Below are 16,659 nucleotides of genomic sequence, written 5' to 3'. Positions count from 1 at the left end.
TTGCCCTCAACCTCTATCCCTCCACCCTCCAAGCTTTTTTGGTCCACTCCCAAATTTGAAACCCATGTGTTCTTTTTCTTCTTCTTATCTCTTCTCAATGCTTTTCTGCAACCAATCAAAATACTTTTTTGAAACTTGCTAGGTACTTGCTCTTCTTCCTTCTCTAATTTTATTTATTGTTAAAGGAAGGATTGCGTACTCACTTTCTTCATTCTTTTTCTTGGTCAATTGTATCAAAAGACAACTAGAGGTATTTTTTCACTCCTCTAATTTGCTATAACATTGGTGCAAACTTTTTGGTTTTTTTTCTTCTAATTCTACTTTCTCCCTTTTTATAGATTTATGATTGTTTATGGAGTATATATGTGTGTTTTTGGGTTTTACTTTTGTGATTACTTTATGGGAGATGTTGTAGATCACCGATTGGGGGGTTTGATGTTGGAGAGCCTAGATTGGTAGGCCCAAATCTAATTCAAGAAGTTGTTGAAAAGGTCAAGATATTTCAAAATCACTTGGTTATTAATCTGAGTAGATATAAGTCTTATTTAGATCAAAGGTGTCACGCTTTAGAGTTTAGTGTAGGAGAACATATGTTTCTGCATTTGTCTCCAATGAAAGGTATCTTACGTTTTGGTAGGAAGGGTAAGCTTAGCTCCAAGTTTGTTGGTCCTTTTGAGATTCTAGAGAGGGTGGAGCAAGTGGCTTATCGCTTAACCCTCCCACCTGAACTATCTGGTGTTCACCCCGTTTTTTATGTGTCAATGCTTCAGAGGTATGTCCATGATCCCTCTCACATTATTCAGCACCAAACAATGCAACTTGATGAAAACCTCAACTATATAGAACAATCAATGGCTATAGTGGACAAACATGTTAAGCGTTTATGTTTTAAGGATGTTGTGTCAGTGAAAGTGGCTTGGAGAGGAGCAGTTGATGAGAAGATGATTTGGGAGCCAAAAACTATTATGCATGAGAAGTACCCCCACTTGTCTGAGACTCAAGGTTAGCCATAGATCAAATTTGAGGACGAATTTTCTTTAAGGGGAAAGAATGAAACACATTGTTTCACTTTTAGGAAAGATAATAATAATAATAATAATAGGCATAGGTCGTATAGGGAAAGTAAATTTCCTTATTATGGTGCACAAAAAACAACAGCCTTTAGATTGATTTCATTCCATAGTATTATGGTGCACCCTCCACACCTTACCATCACTTCTCTTCTTCACTCAAGCTACTCTGCCATTGGTCACTATCCACCGCCACAAAAGATGATTTTCGGTAGCAGTGCACCTTTTGGTGCTACTGTCGTCCTCCTTCTCATTTCTCCTTCCTTACCCCATTATCTGTCAAATCATCGTATTATTTTCTCATATCTACAAACCCAGATCTAATTATTTTTTTCTTAGTTTTTTTTTAAGTTTGACGCTAATTAAGTTAAATTAGAAGATATAAAGACTCACCGCCACAAAAGACGATTTTTGGTAGCAGTGCACCTTTTGGTGCTACCGTCGTCCTCCTTCTCATTTCTCTTTCCTTACCCCATTATCTGTCAAATCATCGTATTATTTTCTCATATCTACAAACCCAGATCTAATTATTTTTTCTTAGGTTTTGTTTAAGTTTGACGCTAATTAAGTTAAATTAGAAGATATAAAGACTAGGGTCTTTGTTTAGGTAATAGACTAGGGTCTTTGTTTTTGCTCCGTGAATCTTTGAGGAACTAGAGAGTGTTCTGAAATAGGTTTTCATTTTGAGAAATTGCAAATACCTATGTGGATTTCATGTGTAGAAGGTGTTAGTGGACACGGTGGAGTCGCTGGATTTGTCGTAGTTGACGGTGAACCAGAATGTGTCAGCGTTCACGGTTGTGGCGTTGGAGGATGTGGTGACGGATCTCAGCAAGCTCAGCTAGTGAGAGTGTTGCATCAGAAGGAGAAAAGGATTGATGAAATTTGTCACCTCATCCCTGAAGCTTTTAGGAGAAGCCTAAAACCCATGAAAATGATGCCAAAGCGTAAGAAGAGTAAGTTTGTGACTTTGTTGCCTCTATTGTGGATTCCATTAAGGTAGTGATAAGGTGTGGAGGATGCCCCATAATACTATGGAATGAGATAAATCTAAAGGCCATTATTTTTTGTGCACCATACACAAGGAAATTTACTTCCTCAGTGTAGCTTGCGCCATAACAACAACAACAACAACAACAAAGCCTTTTCCCCTCACCCACCCCCCTTTTTTAAAACCAAACAGAGACCCCCCCCCCCCCCTTTTCAAGTGCAACATCATTTTTTTTCTTAAATAGAGCCTTCATCTACATCAACATAAACCCTTCCTTCTTACACCTCATCATCACCATCTTTTCCCCCCTAATCTTCCCACTCTTTTTCTTTATTGTTCTAAAATCCATCAAGCTCTTTACACCCCAATGGCCCTTAAGCATGAGGAAGTGATTGGAGTCATTGAGGAACAATGTTTATCTCAACATTCTCTATTTGAACTCTTTGAGGTAAATCCATAACCCATTAAAGTAGATGAGTATTTTTATGACATAGATTAGATGTGGATTGTGTGAGATGGGTTGGAAAATTAAATAGTAGGATCATTATGGTTTCCTAAAAAAACCCTAGGTAATATAAATTTGGAGATTTTATCTAATCTACTGTTCTTTTTATTTTAATGCCTAGATTCCATGGAAAATACGATGGTTGCTCCTCCCAACGACATTGGAAAACATTGATTGTGTTTTCTTTGGTTGTGAGTAGCTAATCTACTTAGTGAAACTTTTAAATTTTTTAGGAAAAACAATTAAATTTCAAAATACATTCTTTTTGTGATTTTGGTTTCTACGAGTACTTGAGAATGAAGTAAAATATTGATTTTACTAGATTGGAATTGATTTTTTGAGATTCTTAATAGTTTTGGCAATATATTTACAAATGTGTAAATTGTTTTTCTCATTGTGAGTTTGTGATTGATTTTTGTTTGTTACAACAAAGAGATAATGTAGCCTATGAGTTGAATACTCATAGTATATATATTTTTTGTTTTCCACAACGAAGAGATAATGTAGTCTATGGATTAAATGCTCATAGTATATATATTTTTTGTTCACTGCAACAAAGAGAGAATGTGGCCCGTAGGTTGAATATTCATAGTTCCTAATTTTTGTTTTCTATAAAGAATAGATGATGTAGCCTATTTTCCATTTACTACAACAAAGAGATAATGTAACCTAATTTATCGTTTACCACAACTAAGAGATAATGTGGTATATTTGCACATAGTAATAATTAAAAGTTCATGTAAAGTTTGATATGTTGGATTATGATGTTGATTATATTTCCAATGAGTTTTCAAAGGAGTAAATATTAGTTTTTGTGAAAGTGAGTTGTATTTATTTATGTTTTTATTAAATGTCATTTCAATTCTATTTGAATGAAAAACTCATGCTATGTTTGCTCTCTCCTTCCTATTCACTATGTATTTGATGGCCACACTAAGTATTCGTGACTTATCCTTTTTTTTTATTTCCCCCCTCAAATTCAAAGGTGGTTGAGTAACTGATTTCCTAGGATTTGTTGACTTACCCAGGAATTTGTTCATCTCTTTTTGGTAGGCCTCCATTGTATATGATGGAGAGTATATTTTGGTGACTCCATTGTATATGATGGTCACACTAGGAAATCCCTTTATTTTGAGTTGTAGATGATCCTACCTTATGAATATGCTAATGATGTAATTATGATATTTTGAGAATCTTTGATGATTTCTATGTATGAGGTAAATTAATATTAGTTGATGTATTTGGATATTATGTCAAGGGCCTATGTATGAGGTAAATTAATTTATATATCCTGTTTTTGTTTTTAGGAGAAACTCTGCTAGATTTTTGGTAATCCCTTTGAATTGGTCTTTTATTTGTGTTTTAATGTGATTTACTCTTAGGCTAGTCAGGCCAAGGAAATTATAGTTTGTGCACTAGTCATAGTCCAAGAGTGGGTCATGACAATTTTATTATTCATTTGTTGAAATATCAATATTGTTTCCAACCTCTCTAATATTCTTGATTTTTTATTGCTTTTCCTAATGTGTTTATTCTAATTATTGTACTTATTTTGAATACCAGGGGTTTGATATTGAAATTGTTAGAAATTTTAGAAGTTCAAATGTTACATGATGTTTAGAAAGCTTGGTAACGATATATGTAGACAAAATTGACATTGGATTCTTGTAAACATGTGGCTACATGTGCAATGAAACATTTGGGTAAGTTACATCTTTGTTTGATCTACAAGATTGTTGGTTCAAGTGGTTATACTATTTTTTTTAATAATTAGTACATATATGTGGTATAAATGAATCATACCTATATTTATATATGTTTAAGTTCCTACCAAAGTATGGTACTCTATTTAGATTGCACCATGATTATCTTGCCAAACCTTGCTGCATATTGTTTTCTCATAGATATAAGTCATGAGTGAATGACTTTTACTTATGCTACTAATATTTGTAGATTAGTGTTAGTCGTCTTTTACGATTAACTTTTATATAGAAAATTTTTCTAAAATGTATATAAATCTTCCAATTTACGGTTATTTTTGGTAGGATTGTAAATGTTTCTAGTTTAGTTTTCATATGTGCTGAGTAGAAGTCTTCCTTATGAATTTAATATAAATTTCACCTCAATTTCAGGTAAAAAGGAGAAAATTATGAAGGTGCAAAAGTGTTGTCTTGCTAAGCCTGAACCATGCACTTAGCGAGACCAAACCGCTAAGCGAGACAGCAGTGGCTTAGCGATTGAGGATAAGCCCGAGGAGATTTCTTCCACGCCAACACGCGCCCAACGTGTATGCAACTCGCTTAGCGAGATGGTTGTCTCTTTTGCGCTAAGCGCGAGATTGGCGCTAAGCCAAATCTCACTTACTCGCGCTTAGCGCGAGAATAGCACTAAGCGCGCCTTCGCGAACAGAAAGCCCTTTTTTTAAGCTTGACTTGCGGAGAATGTGAGGGAGGTTGATGCAATCCTCCCTAGGAAGGGACCAATCACTAGAACCATGAGCAAGAGGCTCCAAGAAGATTGGGCTAGAGCTGCTGAAGAAGGCCCTAGGGTTCTCATGAACCTTAGGGTAGATTTCTGAGCCCATGGGCCAAGGTTGGGTCCAATTATCTTTGTACATATTAGACTAGGATGTCATTATATTTGGTCCTTGTATATAGGGCTCCATATTGTAGGTAGGGTACCCTAGAAATATAGGATTTTTCAGCCCTTGTATTTTTTGGGCACCTAGACTAGTTTTTGTATTAGGGGTAGTTTTGTAATTTCACATGCACTAAGTGGATATTTGATGTGTGTGGTTGGAAATAAATTTAATTGAATTGGTAGAAGCCCAATCCAATTAAATTTTAGAGGGGGAGGTGAGCATTTGCTTACTACACCCCATTGCCACATCATATAGTCACACTTTGTGCATGTCCTTCATGCTTTTCATGCCTCATGACACCTAAGCACACTTAGTGGAGAATCTTGTAATTGATCTTGGATTAGTGGGCTGAACCATAACTAAAATTCACTAATCATAATTAGTGAAATTTTGGCTCCAAAGTTTGGCTCCACAAATTCAATTTCAAATTCAAGTGAAATTTGAATTTCCCTCCAATTTTGTGTGACACTTAGGCTATAAATAGAGGTCATGTGTGTGTATTTTTTTGAACTTTGATCATTTGAATATTAACTTCAGATTTCAGAGCTCCTTTTGAGCACAAAATTTCGTGCTCTTCTCTCCCTCTCCCTTCATTCATCTCCTTCTTCCTCCAAGCTCTTATCCATGGCCTCCTATGGTGGTGAGCTTCTTCTAGACTCATCTTCTCCTTGAAGTGGCGTCTCCTCTCTCTCTTCCTTCTCCATTCCGCTGCCATTTATCTTCCAAGAAGCAAAGGGATCCATTGATGAAGAAGATCCTAGGCCTACAAGCTCCAATGGAGCTTGCATCAGAGGTCTAAATAGATTGCGAATTGTGTGCAGAAAACAGAGGAAAAGCTAAGCAAGGACACAAAGGCCCTAACTTTTAGGTAGATCCTAGGTTAAAGAGTAAGTCCTAGGTTTTTAGAGGTGGAGGAGGAATCTCCATTGCTTTGTAATTTGGTATTTTCTCTGAAACCCTTCTTCTATTTGTGAAAGTTGCTCCCTTGTAATGGAGGGCTAAAATCCTTTGTTGGGGATCTCTGTTGAATACTTGATGTAAATATTATTATTATCTATTTGAAGTTATTTTCATGTGTTCAATGTTTCTATCTACGCTTATTGTATGCATGCTTGTGGTTTGATCACCCATTGATATGTGCTGTTAGAAACTTTAGCATTGAAAAATATATTGTTTCCTTAGAACTTGATAGAGCAGGACTAGATAACTGCATTCCTAGGAATAGAGTGCAGGGTTTTTGGTTTTTATTTTGTTTAAATTAAGCTAAGTTCAACAAGAGATATCTGCGAATATAATACTTTTTTATTCCATTAAGGGGTTTTGGATGGAATGAGACGAGATCTATTCCCATTTCGTTCCATTGACAATTTCAAAATCCAAACAATGGAACCTATTAATAAGTCTCCTGATTCATTTGCAAACTCTTGTTCCAACAACCTCAAGATTCAAACTGCAGATAATTACTTGTTATTAATGTAGGCAAAATGGACAATCAACTGTTTACATGAAACATTGCACTTTGGGCCAACCTATTTTTGACCAAATAGTAGCAGTAAAAGAATTATACCAATTGGGTAACCGAAAAATGTTTCACCTGACCTTAGTCTTGTGGCCAAAATGATGGGGACCTTAATCAAACTAGGAAGGCATAAAGAGGCCATAAGGAGGATTCTATATGAAGAGGTTTTTTATAGAACTGCAGCAAAAGAGACGAAGAAACCACGCTAAGAGAGGAAGCAGCCATGCAAGCACCAGCAAGCCATGGGGCAATCTGATTCCAGCAATGGGATATAAGACTCCAGCCGCAATTGGCAGGCCAAGAATGTTGTAACCAAGAGCCCAGATGTAGTTCAGCCGGATGCGCGACATGGTCTTTCTGGATAAGTCTATGGCTGTGATCACATCTTCGAAACTGCTTTTGACAAGAACTATGTCAGCTGCTTCTATCGCTATGTCAGTTCCAGCACCAATTGCCATGCCAACATCAGCAGCAACCAGGGCTGGTGAGTCGTTTATTCCATCACCTACCATTGCCACAGTCATTCCTTTCATCTGCATCCAGTTTCAATTTCAAAAATCAGAAATTATTATTGTTTCATATGAACTCTAATGTTAGTCCTTTAAACATCATGTTATAATCAAAATGTATTGATGAGAGGAGAGTGCTGGCACCACACTTTCTAGTTTCTAGCACACACTACTATAGGATTAAATTTATTAGAAACTGCAAAATTACAAGTGGATTTCGTTAAATAAATGAGACACAAAATTATGATTTCTAATAAATTTTAGCCAATAGTAAAGAGTGTATTCAAAAGGGTGTGCAAGAAAGTGGGGTAGCATTTCTCGTATCAACTATAGAAGTTTACTATATCCTATTGTGGCTTGCTTTTAGCTTGAGTTTCTAATAGCTTAATAGCTTACAAGCCTTACCTGCAAGTCTTTCACCTTATCAGCTTTGCCCACAGGATCTGTCTCAGCAAAGACCTCATCAATACCCACTTCATTTGCAATAGCAGTTGCAGTAGCACAGTTATCACCAGTCACTATGATGCTTGAGATGCCCATAGAATGGAGAAAAGATATGACACGTTTAGCCTCTGGTTTTACAGGATCAGTTACAGAGAATGCACCAGCAATCTTTCCATCAATTGAAACTAAAATGCAAGTTCTAGCCAGAATTTCATTTTCAGAGATGTACTTCTCAACCTCGGAACATATTGGAACATTACAAGCATGCATGAGTCTCTTGTTTCCAACCACAACTGTTCTATCACCAACTTTTCCACTTACACCAGCTCCCATGTGTACCTCAAAATCATCCACATCTGGGACTTCCTCAATGCAAGAACCAAATTTCTGGCGCAGCCTCTTCGCATGTGCCACAACAGCTTTTGCTATCGGGTGCTCGCTACTTGCCTGAATTTGTATAAATAATTAGCTTAAAAGAAATCTAGATTAGAAAAACTTCACGCACATTTATATTCGTTCTCCTTTATGTTTTTCATCTCAATAAACAAACTGTGAATTCAAACACCAAATCAAAATCCAGGGAGCACATACTAATTAGAATTTATTTTTTTTGGTTCAGCTTCTTTTGAGGAAATAATTATTTTTTTTGCCAACTTCTTGAGAAAGTTATTAGAAAAAACGATTATCTCCCTCAAGAAAATTGTTACTAAACATGCTATAAATGAAGACAAAATATTGTTGTCCTTTGTTTTTCAAATTTATTTGACATCTATTTTAAAATGAACTGCTTGTAGGTAGAGCATTTGAATCAATAGAGAACTCTTTCTTCTGTATCTATATGAATCGATATTATTACATTCCAAAATTCCTTCCCAATACCTCCTATCCATACAAGGCTACAAGCAAACATTTTTTTCCATTACAACAAAATGTCAAAATAAATTTTGTACCCAATCATACTATATAAATGAAGACAAATGTAATTGTCTTGTGTCTTTCAAATTTCTTTGAAATCTATTTCAAAATAAACCACTTGAAATCAACCTAAGCCAACATTTTTTCTATTACGAAGACAACCAAACTTTTTTTTATCAAAACTAGAATCAGTTTCTATTTTATATTAATCTCTTTCCATCATAGGCTCCAAAATTGTTAATAAGAATAAAGTTACATCAAATATTCAGATATCCAAATAAGTACAGTATTCAATACAAAAAAAAAAAGTACCTCTACAGAAATTGTCATGTCACATAATTCCTCCATAGAAAATTCAGAAAACAGCACTGCACTAACTACCTCTGGCTTCCCAATTGTTAGTGTCCCAGTCTTATCAAACACAACAATTTTTACCTGCATTGGGAACAATGAATGAGATTTCAACAAATGAAATACAATAAAATTATAGGGAATATGTTGCCACCTAGAAAAGAATGTAAATATTGACAAATTCCTTGCCTCATCAAATATGCAGTCTATTAATCACAGTAGAGGGATGCAGACAAAGAAAAATGGGAAAAATAGCATTGTCAATAAAGGTTAATTGTACAGATTTCACACCAACGAAATTATGAATGCTGAAACATGGGGGATCATACAGAACAATGCTATCAGGCATGGTTATATCATCTTGTCCTATTACTATGTCTAGTTGCCATTGCAGACACTTACGCAATCTAGACTACTTTCTAAATGCAGGCCCCATGCTAAGTAATATAACAACTTGCAGTCTATAGATTTTGTCACAAGTCAAAAGTAATGAGAAACTATGATGGTTGTTTACCATTAGGTACCTTTTCTCAAACAATTTAATCCTGAAAAACAACAATTGGGAAAAGGTTCACATGTGGTGTTAAAAATGTTGCATTTACTAACTTTTATTTATTAGTACTCTCCATTCCAAATGCAAGCAAAGTTTACATACTACAATTCAAGATATGGAGAGACAGGAAAAAAAATAGCATTACCTTGTGTGCCTTTTCCAGTGCATCTCCACCCTTGATCAGAACACCTTGAGAAGCACCCATGCCTGAAGCAACCATGACTGCAGTTGGTGTTGCAAGACCCAGAGCACATGGGCAAGCAACAACCAGCACAGAAATAGCAAACTGCAAAGCAAGCTCAAATGCATCCATTGCTTTTGGTATCCAATGTTTAGGGTAAATACCAGCTTCCCCGGGAATGAACCATCCAAGCCAAGTTATTAGAGCTGCAACAACCACCTAAGGATGCAAACGCAAACTAAGAAGCTTCCCATGGATAAAATATTGTTGCAATGCTGATATCTAGTAAGAGATAAAATGATGCAGGACCTTTGTCATCCCTTCATTTTAAGTCAAGTTAGATTAGTGTATAAACAAAAATATGAGGCAACCAAAGTAATTAGTTAACTGATGGCATAAGCCACTATGTCTTGAAATGTTTCAACATGAGGAAGCACTCCAAAAACCCAAAATTAGAGTATAAAAGTGATTATTTGCATAGCACGTCCAAGATAAAAACCTTTTAAAAAAGAAATAACCCCTTTCCAGATCATCCAATTAAGAGGATTCCCACCAAAAATATGCTTATTATTGAATTTGTTTATTCTCCACAATCAGCACATATAAGTTCAGTCTCCCTAAATAGATATATATTATATTAAGTTGCTACAGAGGTTAAACCTCTTTTAAGGAAAAAAAACTAGAAACGTATAGTTGAGGAACAACACTCACTATTGGAACAAAAACCCTTGAAATATGGTCAGCAAGTTGTTGAACTGGTGCTTTGGCCAGTTGAGCAGCTTCTACGAGTTGAACTATTTGAGAAAGTGCAGTGTCGGATCCAACATGTGTGGCTTTAACCAATAAGCAGCCATTCTCATTGATGGTTCCACTGATAACCTGTCCAGCACAACAAAAGAAATTAAAATTAAAAATGTTCTTACCACTAAATCATGCCACTTTAGACTAATTTGAACCACTAGAACATGGAATAAAAAAATGAGAAATCAAAGGTTCCACATCACTAAATCCCCCTTCCCAAGAAAATAAAATATATTAACCTCTTGAATGTCTTTGTATACATGTAAATTTTAATTTAATCATATGAGTAAACACATCACAGTGTGCATCCACTCTCACCTTTTTGGTTTCACCTATTGTTTGGAATTCTCATGATAGACTACATGGAATATGGTAACAGGCAGAAGAAGGATTCAGGACTGTAACAACCTTGGCTACATGGCAAGGAGAGTGGGAAGGAAGGGAAACTGTTAGAAGGAAAAATAAGGGGAGGGGAGGCTAAACCAGGGAAAGACAAGCTGGTAACTCAATGATTTGAGCAAGAGGTTTACAGAACCTCAAGGATCAGCAGTCTTCTTTTATTATCTTGTTTTTTGAGAAATTTTGATCTCTGTAATTAGGATTTTGCCGTATTTCTCTGTAACAAAATACATAGCTCCTATTAGCTATCTTTCATGGAATTCTCACCCTTCAACATGGACACTCACCTTTATTTCTGTTTTTTTCATGTTCACCCCTATGGAATGCTTCTGCTCTCATAATCAGTAACATCAAAAACTACTAGCAATTCATAACATAAGAATAATACCTTGTCTCCTGGGCTTTTATCAACAGGTCTTGCCTCCCCAGTGATCATACTTTCATTGGCATAGCTTTGCCCTTTTATAACTATACTGTCAACAGGAATTTTGGACCCATAAACAATCTTAATTATGTCATTTTTTTGTATAAGTTGAGTGTCAATTTCTGTCTCTGTCATGATATTTCCATCAGTATCAATTGCTACTAAATAAGCTTTATCAGGAACAAGTTGAGTCAGCTTTCCTAAAGCATCTGATGTTTTCCCTTTAGCCACAATTTCCAAGTACTTCCCTAATAGAATAAAGGATATCATCATGGAACTTGTCTCAAAGAAATCTTGTCCTTCAAATGTGTGCCCAGCGCAACCAGCACGTCCATGTTAGCGGATTTTCGCTTCAGTGCATGATATGAACCTACATAGAACCTAATAGTAATAGCCATAGTAAAATGACTATAAGAATCTCCAATTTCTTGAAAACAATACAATAAAATTGTCTTTGGTGAATAAAGAGAAACATTAACAAGAAAAGAAATTAGAATTAAATAGTTATTGATAGTCATAGTACCTTTTGCCAACTATGAACTGCACAGGCGTGCTAAGAATCCATCTTAAAAACAACCCAAGAGTAAGCGTATTGTGGATCTTGTAGTTTAGCCAGTTGCCATAAGGAGGAAGCATGGGAAGCACCATAGCAAATACAAACACAGGAACAGAAAATAAGCAGCTGAACAAAAATTGGTCCCTATACATACGGATTTCATTCACCTTATCCCTTTCTCTTTGCCCCGAAGGAGAGTACAAGGTTGCTTCATACTTCTTGGAGCCACAGCTAGCGTCCAGAACACAGTGAATGAGATACCTTGGACCTGTAATGTCTGGATCATAACTACCAGTAACTTTATGTTCTAACAAATCCATCTCAACATGGTTCACTCCCACAGCTAATTCAAGAGAAGACATTACTGCATTTACATCCTCTGCAGAATCAACCCCTTCAAGCTTTAGAAGCACTTTGTTTGCATCATTCCCAGAGCTAATAAGATCAGCCCCAAAACCAGCATCTTCTATGGCCTCAATTATCTTGTCAGCATTGATGAGGTTAGGATCAAAATGCACTTTTGCCTCCTCCAAAGCGAGACCAACAATTGCTTTTTTCACCCCTTCAACCATTTGAAGGGCATTCACAACAGATTCGGAGCAGCTTGTGCACGCCATTCCTTTAATCCTCACTCGGCACACTGCTATGTCCTGCTCATGAAGCTCTTTTACTCCAAACCCACTCTCCTCTATGCTTTCTTTTATTTGTTTAGCCTACAAGAAAAAATATCACCAGACTTTTGGTCAGTGTAAATATTGGAGTACACCAAAAACTTAAGTACTTAACATACACTTTTGTACTTACAATATCACCAGACTTTCTCTTATTGATTTAGTCCCGGGAAGTTCTAATTTATACAAATTAGTCCTTCAAAGTCGACAACTTAGACAAAACATAGATGCATTTCCTTTTGTTCTTTTGGTGTTATTCTCCAATCAGCATTAGAGTTTTACCTCAACAAGCCAAATAATAAACCTTTGCATTAATAGTGAGGATAGGTTATCAAAGTGAAACTTCAATTCTCACAAAAACATCAAAAGCACTTAAGAAACAACATCTAAGGCTATGTTTAGATACCCATTTGGGTTTTTGCATCACTTATATTGACTCTGTTTATAAAACACATCAAAAATCACAGAGAAAATAATCTATACCTTGCAGAAATTATTACATGATCGAGAATCATCATATATAATACTATTAACTATTCAAAAACAAAATAAAACTATTTAAAACTCCTACTCTGATTGGTCAACGGTATAAATTTTAATCCCACGGTGCATAGAAATTAAACTCTAAAACAAAACAAAAAAATAAAATAAAATAGAGCAGAAAAGACGTAAGTCTGACTTACAGTAACAAACTTAGGAACAAACTTGATTGCGGCTCTTCCATCAAGTGGCGAAACGTCGATGCTTTTGACGCCGTTAAGGTTCCTAACGACGGACTCGACGGAATTCACACAGGAAGCACACTTGATGTCACTCAGCTGGAACGTAACGGTCCTAAAGGCGCCGTCTACTGGAGCCTGCAGCAAAGGTATCTTAAGTTCCCGAATCCTGTTAGCTTCCATCGAAAGGGTTGGGATTCGAACAAACCCAATTCAAAGTTAAACGTGAATTGGGATTTCAGGGAGAAGAAAGAAGAGAAGAGGGAGAGAACATAGGGCTCGGAGGTTCCGAGAACCTGAGGGGGAGATAAGGATAAAAGTGGTGACGCGAGATGAGTAGTAGTGCGTTGAGATGCGATGCTTGGAATACTACTCGCTGTTTTGTTTTGAACTTTTGAACTGTAACGACTTAATCCTTCGTTTTCCCACCAAGAATTGAGTCTTTGCCGCTTCTACCCCTGATTGCTTTACGTTAAATGGTTGATATCTTTCACCATTTTGCTATGTAAATCCGAAAAAAATTAATTCTCAAAAAGAATTAAAATTTTGATCTAGTCTCCAGATATCTAAATAAATGTGTTGATATATCCAGCTGTTATGTTTGTGAGATCTTATTTAGTTATTTAACTATTAAATAACTAATTTGACATATTTTTTAAGAATTAATTTGATATTTTTTTTATGTATCCTAAGCTAATAAAAACAATAGAGAAAATTAAAATCTAATATGGGTTACACCCATGGTATTTGCCAAAAGTAGATGAGATAACTCGGGAGGGTAGATACTGCAATGCTACAAATTATCTTCATATTTTGCTCTAAATTTGGTAAACCAGTTAGCACATGAGTTTGCTTCTCACAATGTGTGTTTGAAGACAACCGTCCAATCATTTGCTGCCAAATTCTCGATCAGACGAACTATTGGTGTGTGTTATACTAGCCATGGTAACCTTACTTTCCTCCGGCGTGCCATCCAACAGAAAAAAACCTCTCACATTTTGATACCCAACTAGTGACATCATCTTGTGTAAATTTAGGAAAATCAAGACAAGTAAATTTGGTAGGGACACGATACTCACCTTCGCTTCTATTTGAGTCTCTTCCTCGGTTCATTGATTATGTCATTTGCAACGCTAACCCTCTTATAGTCTTTTGAATTTCATTGAATTGTTATTTCCTCGTGGTTCTGAGATGAAACTTTTGGATTTCAAGGAGATAGATTCTCCAAGAATTCGCCGATCCAAGCACACGGGATTCAATGTATGAATTATTCCCGATGAGTAGGGGATAAAAAATCGAAATGTAGAGAGAAATTTTAGAGAAGAAGGTTGATTGAATATTTTGTAGCTCATTCCTTTGCTCAATTGTGCTATATACTTGGTTAGTTACAAACCCCATAGGAAGGGTGAGGTAACAAAACCGTAGCCTACCAATTAGTGTCAGTACCATAATTTGTCTCTGCATGTCAACGAACTCACTTGTCTCTGGTTGACAAAGGAGAGACTGTAATAGTCTCGGTCGAAAGACATTGAAGTCTTCGACAAAAGGGAGCAGATGACCATAATTTGTCTCTGCGTGCCATCGGACTCGATTGTCTCTGGATGGCAACGGAAGCGGATGACCATAATTTGTCTCCGCATGCCAACGGACTTGCTTGTCTCTAGTTGGCAAGGGTAGCGGATGATCATAATTTGCCTCTGCATGCTATCGGACTCGATTGTCTCTGGATAGCAAAGGTGGCGGATGACCATAATTTATCTTCGCATGCCAACAGACTCACTTGTCTTTGGTTGGCAAAGGGGAGATTGTAATAGTTTCGGTCGAAAGACATTGAAGTCTTCGACAAAAAGGGACAGATGATCATAATTTGTCTCTGCATGCCATCGGACTCGATTGTCTCTGCATACCCTGTTAGGAATAGCTAGGGGCTGTAAAAGGCCCAGAGAGGCTACAACATCATATTTGCACCTTTGGCAAGTATCACAACCCTTAACATATTGTTGGATCTCTTTATTCATGCCCTTCCAACAAAATAGGGATTTGACCCTTGCAGTTCTAACATCTCAGCCAGAGTGTCCACCCGAAGGGGAGTCATGTAGCCATTGTAAGATCACTAGCTTGAGCTCTAGGCTATCTCCAATAACTAGCTTGCCCTTCCCTCTCAACTCACCTCTGTGCCAAGAGTGCTTTGGATGTTTAAGAGGATCAACACTGATATCATTTATCAGCTATTGTAAGACAAAATTTGAGGACCAGTAGGCCTTGATCTGGTCTTAAAGATCTTCCTTCGCGTAACTGAGCATAAGAGGAAGTAATTCAGCACCTGATTTATGAATAAAGCATTTGCTGCAACATTTTTAGCCCCCTCCTTATAGTGAATTTCAAAATCAAACCCCATAAGCTTTGCCATCCAAACTTGTTGAAAAAGAGTATTCAAGTGCCACTCCAACATGAATTTAATGCTCTTTTGATATGTCTTGATGATAAAGTGACCTTGGGAGAGGTAGACACCCTACTTATGAACCGCATAGACAATAACAAGGAGTTCCCTCTCATAGATAGACATGGTTTGTTGTTTAAGGCCCAAAGCTTTACTGATGTAAGCAATGAGGTGTTTTTCTTGCTACAACCCCAATTCCTGAACCTGGGGCATCTGTCTCCACCACAAAGGGCTTGGAAAATTTTGGAAGGGCTAAAATGGGTGCAGATATTAAATCCTACTACAAAGAGTGAAATCCCTAGATTCTATCTATTGTTAGAAACAATCCTTTTTAAGCATGTCAGTGAGAGGTTTGGCAATGCTACCAAAATTTTGCACAAATCTCCTATAATAACCAGCCAACCCCCAAAACCCTCTAAATTGTTTTATATTGTTGGGAAGTGGCCAATCCGCAACTTCCTAGACCTTAGAAGGGCCAATGGACACCCCTTCTTGAGAAATAAAATGGCCCAAGTACTCCACCCTTGAGGTGACAAAAGTGCACTTGCTCTGCTTGAGGAAAAGCCTTTCTGCTCTGAGGATCTGAAAAACTAATCTAAGATGTATCACATGGGCTTCCAATGTTGGACTGTAAATGAGTATGTCATTGAAGAAGATGATAACAAATCTCCATAGGAAAGAGTGGAACATGTGATTCATTAAGGATTGAAATGATGCTTATGCATTAGTGAGGCCAAAGGGCATCACCAAATACTCAAAATGCCATGCATGTGTTTTGAATGTTGTTTTTTACTCCTGTCCTCTCCTTCCTCTATTCTCACTTGGTGATAACCAGAGCACAAATCTAACTTGGAGTAGATAGAGGAACCCCCCAACTCATCCATCACATCTTCAATAAGTGGAATGGGGAACTTATCTTTGACTCTTTGTTGGTTGAGCCTACACAAAGGCACCAGGAGCCATCTTTTTT

At 36.8% G+C, this 16,659-nt stretch overlaps 1 pseudogene; it reads right to left on the bottom strand.

The window, feature by feature from the left end:
* Positions 1-6,651: 6,651 nt before the first annotated feature.
* Positions 6,652-13,633, bottom strand: LOC114389188 (annotated as a pseudogene).
* Positions 13,634-16,659: the final 3,026 nt, after the last annotated feature.

This window comes from Glycine soja, chromosome 16 (assembly GCF_004193775.1).
Source record: "Glycine soja cultivar W05 chromosome 16, ASM419377v2, whole genome shotgun sequence".
Taxonomy (NCBI): Eukaryota; Viridiplantae; Streptophyta; class Magnoliopsida; order Fabales; family Fabaceae; genus Glycine; species Glycine soja.
This window is presented reverse-complemented; position numbering and strand designations above follow the sequence as displayed.